Genomic DNA, 12,239 nt, shown 5'->3' on the forward strand with positions numbered 1-12,239 from the left:
CGGACGGTCCTTAAAGAAACCCAGAACCCACCAGTAGAGCGGCCCCATCCGGCCCCCGTCTAGTCGCCCGGTTCTCCTGCTGTAAAGACTCAAACCTTAATCAGTCGTTGGTCTCATCTTAGATTCAGGAGCCGTATGTCTATCCCATGCGTGTTTAACACCCTCACTGTATTACCCTCTACCACTTCTGCTGGGGGTCTGTTCCACTTATCTACCACCCTATCAGTAAAGTAAAACTTCCTTCCATTCCCTCTGATTCTCTAGTGTTAGATTCTGGTCTCTTGTAACTTCCCTCCTCCTTCTGAAATAAACTCCCCTCCTGTACTTTTGTGAAATCCCTTTTTTGTTTTTTTTTGTCTTTCTGGAATTATCGGGAAGGGTTTTTATTCTGTGTAATAATGTGAGGTTTTCCCTCTGACTGTGAGCCCCCACGGACCCCGCAGACGCAGATCTCTTATTGTTCTCTCTGAATAGGATTCCTGCTTCGAGGGGTTGATGAAAAGGGACATCATTGATTTTAACCCCTTCTAGAGGCTTTAGGTGAGTTGTGGGGTATCTGGGGCAAAAGGCAGCTAATGGGTGGTAAATCTGCGTTTTGTTTAAAATCTGAAGAAGAGACTTCTGAGGTCTTGAAAGCTGATGTAACTTTACGTCTTTGTGTAAATACAGAGGATAGCAGAGATTTCTAGTTTATAAAAATCTGATCAGATTGAATCTCCTTGTCTCTGCTTACAATCCACCCCCTACACCCCCCCAACCTTATCAGCCCCTCTTACAGCCGCAGAACCGCAGGGGGCATTAAAGAGACAGTAAAAAAGGAGGGGGGGGCATTAAAGAGAGACAGAGTCCTGTCCATTGGAGAGGAATGCATTGCCAGTCGCTGAAAGGGTTAAAATGAATACATTGCTCTAACGGAGGTATAATATATCTATTTTTCCTACCCTTTTTTATTTTTTTTTGGCACGGTTTCCATGTCCTAATTGGGGCGGGAAAAAAATCGTTCTGCATTACCCTGCGTATCTTATAACTTTTGGGGCAGTTTCCACATACTGACTTTGCCCCAGGGTGTGTTCCAGGTCTGCGTGGCTGTGACGGGGTTAAACGTTTGAAGTTCCTTAAAGGTCTGGGATCAGGGTGAGGATTTCCCTCCCTTTATCCTCCCCCCCCCCCCCCCATATCCCTCCGAAATCTGAGGCCTGGGGCGAGGACCGAGATGCTGGGATCCAGTTCCCTGTGGATTCCGGGGCTGGGGGGCGAAGGTGCTCGGCGCTGTACACTGTGCTGGGGGGGAGGCTTTTAACGGGTTCCCAAGGTACCCTGGGGTGAGGAGCAGTGGGTTCTAGATCTGTTTTTTAGGGGGCAAATTCCCAGGTGGGTGGTTATTGTCCACTACTGGGGAGTAAAGGGTTAATTCTCTTTGCTCACAGAACACCGTGGGGTTAATAGCATGCAGTGAATGGGCAGAAGATTTTACTTTTTGTATTTAACTTGTTAAACATTGAAACTTAATATTTGTATTGATTTATATATCGCCGCCATAGTCTGCAGCGCTGTACAGCGGGTGTTTTATAAAGTTGTTCCGGTTTTATCAGTAAATCCTCGCCTCGCGTTTAGGAATCGCACCGGCCGGTAAATACCCCGATCCGGGGCAGTTTGGAAACACAGCTTGTGGCTTCCCTTGCACCAAATACATGAGCCCCGCGGGTCATAGGGGCATTAACCCTTTACTGCCTCTGCGGCGTTCCAGGCAGTGCTTGGAAGCCGTTGCCTTTGCATTGCAAGGGTTAACGCGGAGATCGCATTCATGGTTTGCTCTTTTTTTGTGGTTATTCCACTTTTTTGTCGTTTTTCAGCGTTCCGTATCGCTCGGAGAGACTTTTCTTTTTTTTTTTCTGTCACGCGGTTCAGAGCCCAGCAGATACTCGTTACCGATAGACGCCTGCGGCTACCTCTTACTGACCGTAGTCGTCCAATCGCGTCGAGGCATTTGGTAAAGTGCAGGTGTTTTTCCACCCCAGCATTACGCATTGTGACGCTCCCGCTCAGGTAATGGAACTTACACCCCTCCGTCCCTCGGGGTAATTAGGGGCTATCGGCCACGTAGCACGGTGCAGAAAGGTAAAGTACAACTGCCGAGGGATTTATTAACGTGTCAGAATGAGAATTCTACAAAATAATGGATTTTTACTTCTTTTGTATATTCTTTGAGGTTTAGGAAGTCAGGAAAGACTGCGGGATCTCAACTTGGGGGAGCGAGAGAAGAGAGAGGGGACGGGAGAGAGACATTTAGATACATAAAGGGATTTAACAAAGTACAGGAGGGAAGTTTTATCAAAGGAGGAGAAAAGTTTCAGCAAGAGACCCGAATCTAACACTAGAGGGTCAGAGACTGAGATGGAATGGAAGGAAGATTTACTTTACTAAGAGGGTAGCAGATAAGTGGAACAGCCTCCCAGCAGAAGTGTAGCAGACTCTGTGTACTGCCCTCCCGTAGCAGTGTTTGATTTCAGGCTCTGTATCCTGATAATTCTAAGAATGGAAGCAAGCAGTTAAAACTGAAAGGGTTAAGCGCGCTCTTTATCGGCTTCCTCATCTCCCTGCATCAACTGCTAACATCTGCTGCTCTGTAAGCGACCTCCGCGCAGAGATCCTCCGCCCGGATCTGGCCGGGCTCCAGGAAGCAGATTGTCCTCTGGATGTGACGGGGTGAGGTGTGGTTGTTGGGCCGGGCAAGAAGGCTGAGCGGCCCCAACGGGTGGCAATCAGAGGCGCGATAACACGTCTACGGTTTGGGGCGGCTGCTTTGCCCGGCCCGCTGGCTCCCTTCCGATACATAATATCTGCCGCGCATTCTTTTACCTTCACGTAAAAGACTCACAAAGAGTTAAATCTCTACCGGTTTCCTGGGGTGCTGTTTAACCTTTTGCTGCCCAGTAAAATCTGTGCTCAGAGAGCCAGTCAACAAGGGGTTAAAAACGCTTCACCCGAGACCTTCCGGTGGTGCTGTGTCAGAACTCCAGAGTTGGATCGGTTAATATGCGCCCGGAACGCACCAATAAATGGTGAATTTAGAGGGGGGGGGGTCCCCTTTTGTAATTCCGCTTTGACTTTTTCCACCCCAATGGCCCCAGCTGCGAGTCGGACCGCTTGGAGCATCACCTGAGTTGCCCGCGCCACGCGGGTTTCTTGACCTGTCTGTTGTCCGGGGGGGGGGGGGTGAAGGGCTTCTGGCCGGACTCCTGGTTGTGATGTCATCGTCCCAGCTGGAGCCTCCGTCTCATCGCTTTCTTTGATTTCCGTAAACCGTCCAAGGAGCCCCTGAAAGGCCGATGTTTAGAAGCGAGCTTCCTCCTTACGGGTTTCCTGTTTATTTAACGTTCCCTCGGGCATTACATTTGGCCGCGAAGTTGCGTGCCTCGATTTGCTGGCTTGGGAGTTTGCCATTGCTATACGTGTGCTATCTGCGCATGGCGTGGCGTGTAGGGTGATGTCCTGATGGAACCTTTTATGCACCGATCCTCATTCATTAAGATATCACGGATATTATGTAACATTTTCGGCAACTTTCCCCGGCTCAAACACCGCGCTGAGCTGATGCTTTATGGCGATGCTAATGAAGTCTCTTCCTCCATAGACTTTCATTAGTCAGGTATTCCAGCTAGGTGATTGAGACTGAGCCATTCTACTGTTCCGCACAGGCAGTAATAAGGAGTCGGGGTGTTTAGTAGATCGGGGCTCAGATAATGAGAACGGCTGAAAACATTATATTATGGGGCAAAAACTACGACTGGGGTGAAAAAGAAAAGCAAATGTTTTTGAAGTTTCTTTTTGATATTTTTACGGACTGTCGGCTGCGGCTCCCCGATAAATAACGTGAATATTTCCTGCTTTACTAAAACCCCCGGCAGCGACAAACTGAATGCGTTCCGGTTTCTTCTCGTCGGATGGAATCCGTTTGTCTCTCGTTGGCCGTTTCACTTTATACGGCGGTTACGGCGCACCCTTCGCTGCCCGGCCGGACGGCTTCCTCGCGGTGAGATCCTGCGGGGGCGGCTGGCGCGGCGCCCGGTAAATCCGGTCTCTTGGCCGCTCGTGAGATGCCTCGCGGGTCCCCGCAGGGAATTTCTCGCTGTGCCGAGCCAGTAAGTCAGCGCGCTGTCAGTTACCGGCATGAGATCTAAGGCTGACGGCTTGGCAGCGTTCCACCTGTAGCCGCCCCCCGCCATGTCCCACACACAGCCCCACCTGCCGTGTCCCACACACAGTAACCCCCCCCCCCCACCGTTCCGTATCCCCCGGAGTGCTGAAATAGAACCTCGCCCCGCGGGTCCGAGCACTCGGAGTTCCTGTGATGTTTATTCCGCCCGCTTTCTGCATGAACACAGACGCATTCCTGGCGTGTTACACCGCGGTGTCATTTACCAATGTACTCGGGGAGCGCAGGCCGGTTACGTTACATGAATGATTGTGTGCCTGTTACGTGTCCGTCCGGTCGGGGCCGGACACCTCGCAGTGCTTTCTGTTTGCCCGGCTGGGGAATTGTTCTCGTGTTAAAGGGACTGCAGCAAAAGGCGGCACAACTCGCGTTATCCAATTACCTGCCTTGAAGTTCTTCTTACAGGGGCTGGTTGAACCAATCAGCAACTCAACAGCAATGGGGAGAACTTACTGAATGAGTGGACCCCGAGCCTCTTCATATATTAACCCTTTAATAGCCGATTGTCACAATTCTATGGAGGGACTCATGTTACCCAAACGGCTTAAATATCGGCCCTCGTGGATACCTTGACTTGTCATTATTTAAAGATATATTTGGTCGCGTAACCTGCGTTCAAGCAGGGATATCAGCCATAACATACTGGGGGTCTTATATATGATCAGGGGGCGGGGGGGTCACAGAAGATAACGGCAGCGTTTGGGGAAGTGAAAGATCCGCCTTGAGATTTTGATGCCTTTTGCCGGCTTCTGCTTTTCTTTAAATTCCTGTTGCTATGGAGACAAACGCAGTTCAGGGATTTCTCTAGATCAGGACCTTCTCCTCCTTCTGCGTATGTTAACGCGCGTTAATGTTACTGTCCCCTATTGTAACAGCGTAACGGCATGTTGTATCCGTGTGGGTTTCCTACACGCGTGGCCTGTGAGCTTTGTGGCTGCGTGGTTTGTGGTTTAACCCAACGCGGTACCACATAACATACTTAACACGGCTTCCCCGTCTTACAACCCCCCCCCCCCCGCCCATATCTCGGATTGCCTGTGATTTGTTTGAGAAATTTTTTTTTGTCTGGATATTTTTTGGAAATGGGGTAAAAGACAGAACCGGCCATCCAGCCCCCGTCTAGTCGCCCGTTTCTCCTGCTGTAAAGACTCAAACCTTAATCAGTCGTTGGTCTCGTCTTAGATTCAGGAGCCGTATGTCTATCCCGCGCATGTTTAATACCCTCGCTGTATTACCTTCTACCACCTCTGCTGGGAGGCTGTTTCACTTATCTACCACCCTCTCGGTAGAGAGGGTAGTACTTTATCGTCCTCCGTTATATAGATCTCGGTAATGTCCTGTAATAAATGCCGTCTCTTCCTCCTCTATAGAGAATAATTTTCTTTAAGTTGGCAAAAAGCTCCCAAATACATCGATATAACGCGGCGCCTCCTCCCCACACGGTAAGATAGCTTTTTACGCCCCGAATGCCACCCCAATCCCAACCCCCCCAAGGTGTGGTATGACAAACGCCCTATGATTGGTCCATGTCCTCGTCATGCCCCGGCCCCGTCTGGCGGTGCAGTAGCGAGTTGGGGGCAAATAACTAAGCGGGGTCTGGCAGGGCTCCGGTGCATTTCAGCTCGTTTTGCTTCCTCTGTTTATTGGGGTGGAATCTACGCTTTCTGTTCCCAGGTGATTCTCAGGACAGAGGTTGTGTCTTCTGAGAGCCACCGGTAATTAATTAGCCGCGGCTGCGATCTCAGGGCAGTTGGCAGAGGTACCCGCGTGACACGGAGCAGCAGCACTGGGTTGGTCCAAACTGGGGTCCCCCCCCCACATCAATATTTGAACGATGATCCATTTCTATAAAAACAGCCAAACCCACCCGACCCGAAGGAACGATTTTATTTTTTATACTTTTTTTTTTTTTTTTTTTTTCCTTTAGTTTTTCTCATTTCTGGAGAAAACGATTGCCCCGCCCAAAAGTGCCTGTTTTTGGTTTTGGGTTTTTTTTTTTTCTTTCTTCCTGGACAAGACAAAGTTTTAACCCTATGTTGGATGGAGCTGTGCAGTCACGTCTGTCTGGCTGGTACCTGCGCGGGTTCATTAGCGCTCCGGGCTGGCAGTCTAGAACCGGCTGCGTGTTCTGGATCTCGGCTCTTGGCTCGGCTCTTGTTTATCCGCGGTGGATCCGGTTCCCGGTTCCTTTCCCTTTTATATTTGTTTTGTGGTCCCTGCCAGGAGGCAGCCTGAGAGCCGACCTCGCACCTGACGGCCCGGATCCACAAGACAGCGGGACGCTGGCATCATCGGAACACGGTGTCCGCCAGAGGGCCGGGATTAACCATTTCAGTGCTGTGCACTGTTAGCTGGGAGTTAGAAGCTATAAAATTAACCCTTTCATTTCAGCTGTTCTGGGGACGGAGGTTTGTTCAAGAAGCAAAGTACCTAGAAAGCCTTGGTCTTATGAACCACAGAAGTCCCCGGGTACCTTGATTATTTCTTTTTTTTATATAGCGCCATCCTATACCGCAGCTCTGTACCATACCATTATTCTTGCTCGGGGGGGGGGGTCCGTCCCGTTGATCCTCGTAAGTCTCTTCTCGCAGGAAACAATCTCTCCGTTTCAGAGAATTATCTTTGTGGGGAGAAAAAACAATAAGCACTTTGGGAGCGATAGATTGCCGGGCGTCCGAGAGGGCCGTCTGCGGACTGTTAGGGGAAGGGGGCGGGGTGCTCACTGCCACTCCCATAACACCGAGCGGAGGCTTGTATACTGGCCCTTAATGTATGGAGCCGAGCCAATGGGAAAAGAGCCTTAGGGCAGCATTCCGTTGCCTGGGGGGGTGACCACGTGGTTAACTCTGTATGTTCTGTGTGCTCCTCTTCCTCCAGACTTGTTGTTCTCGGCGGGTTGGCCGCGCAGGTACTCTGCATCCACCTCGCATTAGATGAGGAAGTCTTCTGACTGCGGCTTCAAACTTCATTTCATATATCGGCTTAAATCTGCTTTTCTAGGACCGCAGCCCCGACCAAAATTATTTCCTGCTCTTCTCCTTCCAAGAGAAGTATTCTGTAGAATTCCTGATCCGCCTGCCAAGAGGGGAGGCCGTCCGCGATGGGAGATGCAGATAAGCTGCAAATGTCTGACTCGCGAGTGATTGTCGCAAAGGCTGATGGAGACGGCGTGCCCGCCGCGCGCGCCCCTTAAAACATGTTTTAATACGCAAGTTCTATGTGCCCCCCCCCCTCCTGGGCATCTTTTTTGGTGCTGGTAGTAGCTTCATAGTTTGCCCCCCCCCCCGCACACACAGCTCACGGCTTAGTGAATAAAGCCCTGTGTCATCCACATAAAGCTGCCGTTGGGCAACAATTGTTGCACAGGTTGATAGGTTTGGAATTGGGATATCTGCCGAGTGTCCTTGTTTTTTGTGGTTTTATCAGATTTTGCCCCAATAAACCCCCTTTATCTGCAGACCTGGAGCCGCCATCGCTGTCAGTCGTGTGATATTTTGGGTGACTTTCCCGGCGCAAACACCGCACTGAGCTGACGCTTTATTAGCAATGCTAATGAAGTCCGTTCCTCCATAGACTTTCATTAGTCAGGTAGTCCAGCTGGGTGAATAAGACTGAGCCATTCTATTGTTCCCCACAGGCAGTATGGTAAGGAGTTGGGGTGTTAAGTAGATCGGGGATCAGATAACAGACCGAGAATCATAAAAACGGCTGATATGCAGCTGCCTGAAAACATTTATATTATGGGGCAAAAACTACAACTGGGGTAAAAAATGTTAATCTGAGTAGTCTGGAGCTGAAGGGGTTACAGGCCCAGCTGTTAGTAATCAGGGTAGGAATATTGGGATATCTGCCAGTGATGAACAATGTAAACCCCCCCCCCCCCCCCCCCCGCGTTGTCCGTCAGCCAGATTCAGGATGTCCTGCCTGTAACCCCTTCGCTGCCGGCGGCCGGTCCCTCGGGTATATTCTGTGTATCGGTGAGGGGCGGCTGATATCGTCAGTTTTCATTTGTCCGGAATGATCTGTGAATATGTTAAGGTTAAATGTTTTTGTTTTTTTTGTGTGGAATCCGCACGGATGGAGACATTTTGTCTGCCGAGAGCAGCCCCCCCCCCCCCCCCCCCCGGAAAAGAAAAATAGATAGAAACCGGTATCGGCCAAGAAAGAGAGAAAATGCAGCCGGGACGGACAGAGAAAAAGATGTAAAGTTACATAATCGGTGTAATAAAAGGCAGCCGTATGTCTGTCCCATGCATGTTTAATACACTCACTGTATACCCTCTACCACTTCTGCTGGGAGGCTGTTCCACTTATCCACCACCCTCTCAGTAATGTTCTCTGTGCTTTATGTTAGTTGCGTCAGGGTGGGGTTTCCGGTGTTTAGGGGCTTCCTGCACATTGTGACCCCTGTGGGACCGTCGGACCCGTTCAGCTCTTTACATTTCATGTTTGGATGTCAGTTTACTCTTCTCTCTCTTTGCCGAACTTGGCTGTATTTCCTCCCCACGGGGTATATCCTAGTTTAAAGGGAGTGAAGCGTCCTGATTGGAGGGTTTAGATATCCTTATAACTCATTCCACTGAGTTCTGTTAACCCTTTGCCTTCATTCACCCCGCGTGTGGCTTTATGTTGGGCGTTGTGTGAGGAGAGGCCTCAACAGGCTCCGGCTCACCCCAGTGCTCGCAGGCTCTTACTGCATCTCCCATCATCCGTGATTTTGCAGTAAATAAAATGCCCTTGGGGGGGGTGTTAACACTTTCAGCTCCATTTGTTTCTGTCCAAATTATGTCACGCCCTACTGCTGCGCTGCGCTATATAAACCAATAAATAGGACCCAGCCGCATGGAGGGGCTTTTTCTTGGTGGGGGATTTGGCCCCCGTGTGGCCTTCCTTCCCATCACTGCCAGGATAGTCTGTTAGTCCTAATCAGTCGACCATGTCCCGTTTGTTAACCCCCTACCATCTCTGCCAGCAGACCACTCCTTGTGTCCACGACTGCTCTAAAATGCCTTTATGGTGTAAATGTTGATTTCCAGTCGAGGGTCTCATCGGCGATCCAGAACCGGAATGTGATTTTCGTTACCCTGCACGGTCCGGACTCTCTGTTCGGTGTTACCTGATCGTGAGCTCTTCTGCCACCCCCCCCCCCTTTGCATGGTGAGTCCGGTGGGCAGTGAGGGGGTTAACCCCGCGGTGCGTGGCTGTAACATGACTTCATGCCGAGTCCGGTATCTGGCACCGGCTTCAATGCTTCCCGTTTTCCTTCTTTATTACAAAGCGATAACTGTTTAGAGTATTTCTTATTTATTTTCCAACGTTTCCATGGAAACCGCATCAACCTTATGTCACCACGTGCCACGGGGTAAATAAAGGTCATTTTACACGTGACGCCCTCTACGTGACATTTGCCCGGTCCCCTCGCTAATTAGAGCGTCTCTGATTATTCCCCCCCAAGTCGCTAATTAGAACTTGATGCTGATAGATTGGCGCATTAATGAAAGGCTGCCCTGGCATGCAACGCATTTAACTCTCTCAGTGCTGGGTGGGGGTGGAACCAACGAGGTAATACTAACGATGACTCGGGTAGAATCGCCTCCACTTTTGGGGCTTTTCCATCTCATTTGGGTAACCTGCCCCATCTGTCCTGTGCGTTCGCAGCGCGGTGACTTCGCGAGTGCATCTTGGGGTATCTGTAAGTTGTTTGCAAGAAGCCCCCGTCTAGTCGCCCGTTTCTCCTGCTGTAAAAACCTTAATCAGTCGTTGGTCTCGTCTTAGATTCAGGAGCCGTATGTCTGTCCCATGCATGTTTAATACCCTCACTGTATTACCCTCTACCACTTCTGCTGGGAGGCTGTTGCACTTATCTACCACCCTCTTAGTACAGTAAAAGTTCCTTGCGTTACATGAATCTGAATATTTATAAACGCCGGGTGCAGCCGCCGCTCTGAAGATTTTATATTCTCACTGTCTGGATTTGCCTCTGTGGGAACGATAAGGTTAAATGTCCTTTATTATGATATGAGCAGGGTACCCCCCCACTCCGGATTTGCTGTGTTCCGGATCCCCCTACAGATCCCATCACATGGACCTTCCCTCCATATTATTGTTTAATCTGCATGCAATTCCTTACTGCTTAACCCTTAACTTCCCTGGCAGTAAATGTTTAAAGGGGACCCAACCTGCCTTATTGTGATTAACACTTTCATCTCTAGATTCCAGCAGCGGGACAGACTGACGACCCCAACAAACTCCTGAGCCCCGTCTGACCCCCTGACTGACATCACTAATAAACCCCCATTCCCCCCCCCTCCCCCCCTAATGTCATCTTACGTCATGGTTCGCATACACCGGACGCTGTTCGTCTCTGCCGCCGGCTGTGTGTGATGTGTGTGAGCACCCCCCAGCTGCTCGCACTTCAGGCTCCGTGTCGGTTAATCCCGAGTCTTTTCTTTGCCGCGTGATCCTCTCCGGTTTCAAAACAAATCTCCAGCCTGAGTGTTGGGCGAGGAGGGGGCGTCCGCCATCTGTCATTCTGCGGATCCACGGGGCGCTCGTACGAACCGGCAACGATCCGTCCGGAGACTGAAACGATCAACCAGACTTGTGAGGGTGGTGGCTACACTGGCCAGCCTTCGAGTGGAAGTGGTTGAAGTCCGTCCACTAACGGAATATCCAAAATATAAGCCCAAGGGCCGAAAAATGTCGCATGTCTACTAAGCTGTGAGGCTCCGCATTTGGAATTTAGTTGCCAGACTGACTTATCTAGGGTCCCAGCCTCATTTGTTGGGTGGGGGGGGGCTTGAGATGCATCAGTAGCCGGAGTAGATTCACTTTCTGGTTTACAGACTGAGAGTCGGATGTGAAAGGTATGAATGGTGATGCCGGTCACGCTGCCGGTACTCGCACGGTGAGCAGAGGCTTGCGGAATAACATCTCTGTCCTTCTCTCCAGGTGAAGCCCTTCTAAGATAAACCATGAGCACGTCCGCCAGTCAGGGGGTGATCACGGCCCCTCCGCCTCCCACCATGCCGCACAAAGAGAGCTATTTTGACCGAATCGATGAGAACGATCCCGGCTACATCCGCGAGAGGAACATGTCCCCGGACCTTCGACAGGACTTCAACATGATGGAGCAGAAGAAGCGGGTCACCCAGATCTTAAAGAGCCCGGTAAGCTGGAGCCGTGCCCACCCACCCCCTAGCATCTGAAGGGTTAAGCCTGCGTCACTTTAACCTCATTAAATGATTTTAACCTCATTAAATAATTTGGGCTTTATTAGTAATTATTAAAGGGACCCTCCAGCCGTCAGACACTTTAATGCGCACGAGAACTGAGAGGTCCCTTTAAAATTCACCTGGTGCCCTGCCCCCACCCCCCTGCAAATGTATGGTGGAAGCCCCCAGTATGTGTTTGCCCTTTCCCTGCACCTGCGGTGGGAGCATGTTCCTGGCACTGATTGGCTGCGCGAAGCAACCAATCAGTGGAAAGCACAGTCAGACATGGAGGAGAAGGGCAGCTGCAGCAGCAGGGCGCAGCCTCTTCTGTATCGGCTAAGTGCTTTTCACTTATTTTATATAATACTCTTAAAACGCGTTCTTCTATAACCGGGGGGCCGGGGGCATTAAACTGTCCCTTTTAAGGAATCGAGGGGGCCAAATGCCGCAGGGGAGCTCATGCGCCTTCTGTACCGGGATCTCTTGGTCTGTTATTGAGACGGTAAGAGTCTCGTTTTTTCTTTCGTTAGTAGCTTTTGTTGATTGTAACGGGAAAGTCGGGCGTCCCGTGCCCTCCCTACCACGGCCGGCCCTTTCAGTCCAGAATAAAATGTGTTCCCCCCCCCCCCCTCCCCACACCTTCTCTTTGGCTCAGACTCCTGCTGCCGGCTCGGCGTGTCGGGCTTTGAAACTTTTTTCTGTCCTCCGCTCGCTTCGTTAGATAATCACAAAAGCGGCTGCTCAGCGGGGAGAGAAGCCGGGAATGGGATCCCCAAAATGTTTAACTCTTTACTCAGGGCACTTTGAGT

Source organism: Sceloporus occidentalis, unplaced genomic scaffold, assembly GCF_023333645.1.
Source record: "Sceloporus occidentalis isolate IW3139 unplaced genomic scaffold, rSceOcc1.0.p SCAF_50, whole genome shotgun sequence".
Lineage (NCBI taxonomy): Eukaryota > Metazoa > Chordata > Lepidosauria > Squamata > Phrynosomatidae > Sceloporus > Sceloporus occidentalis.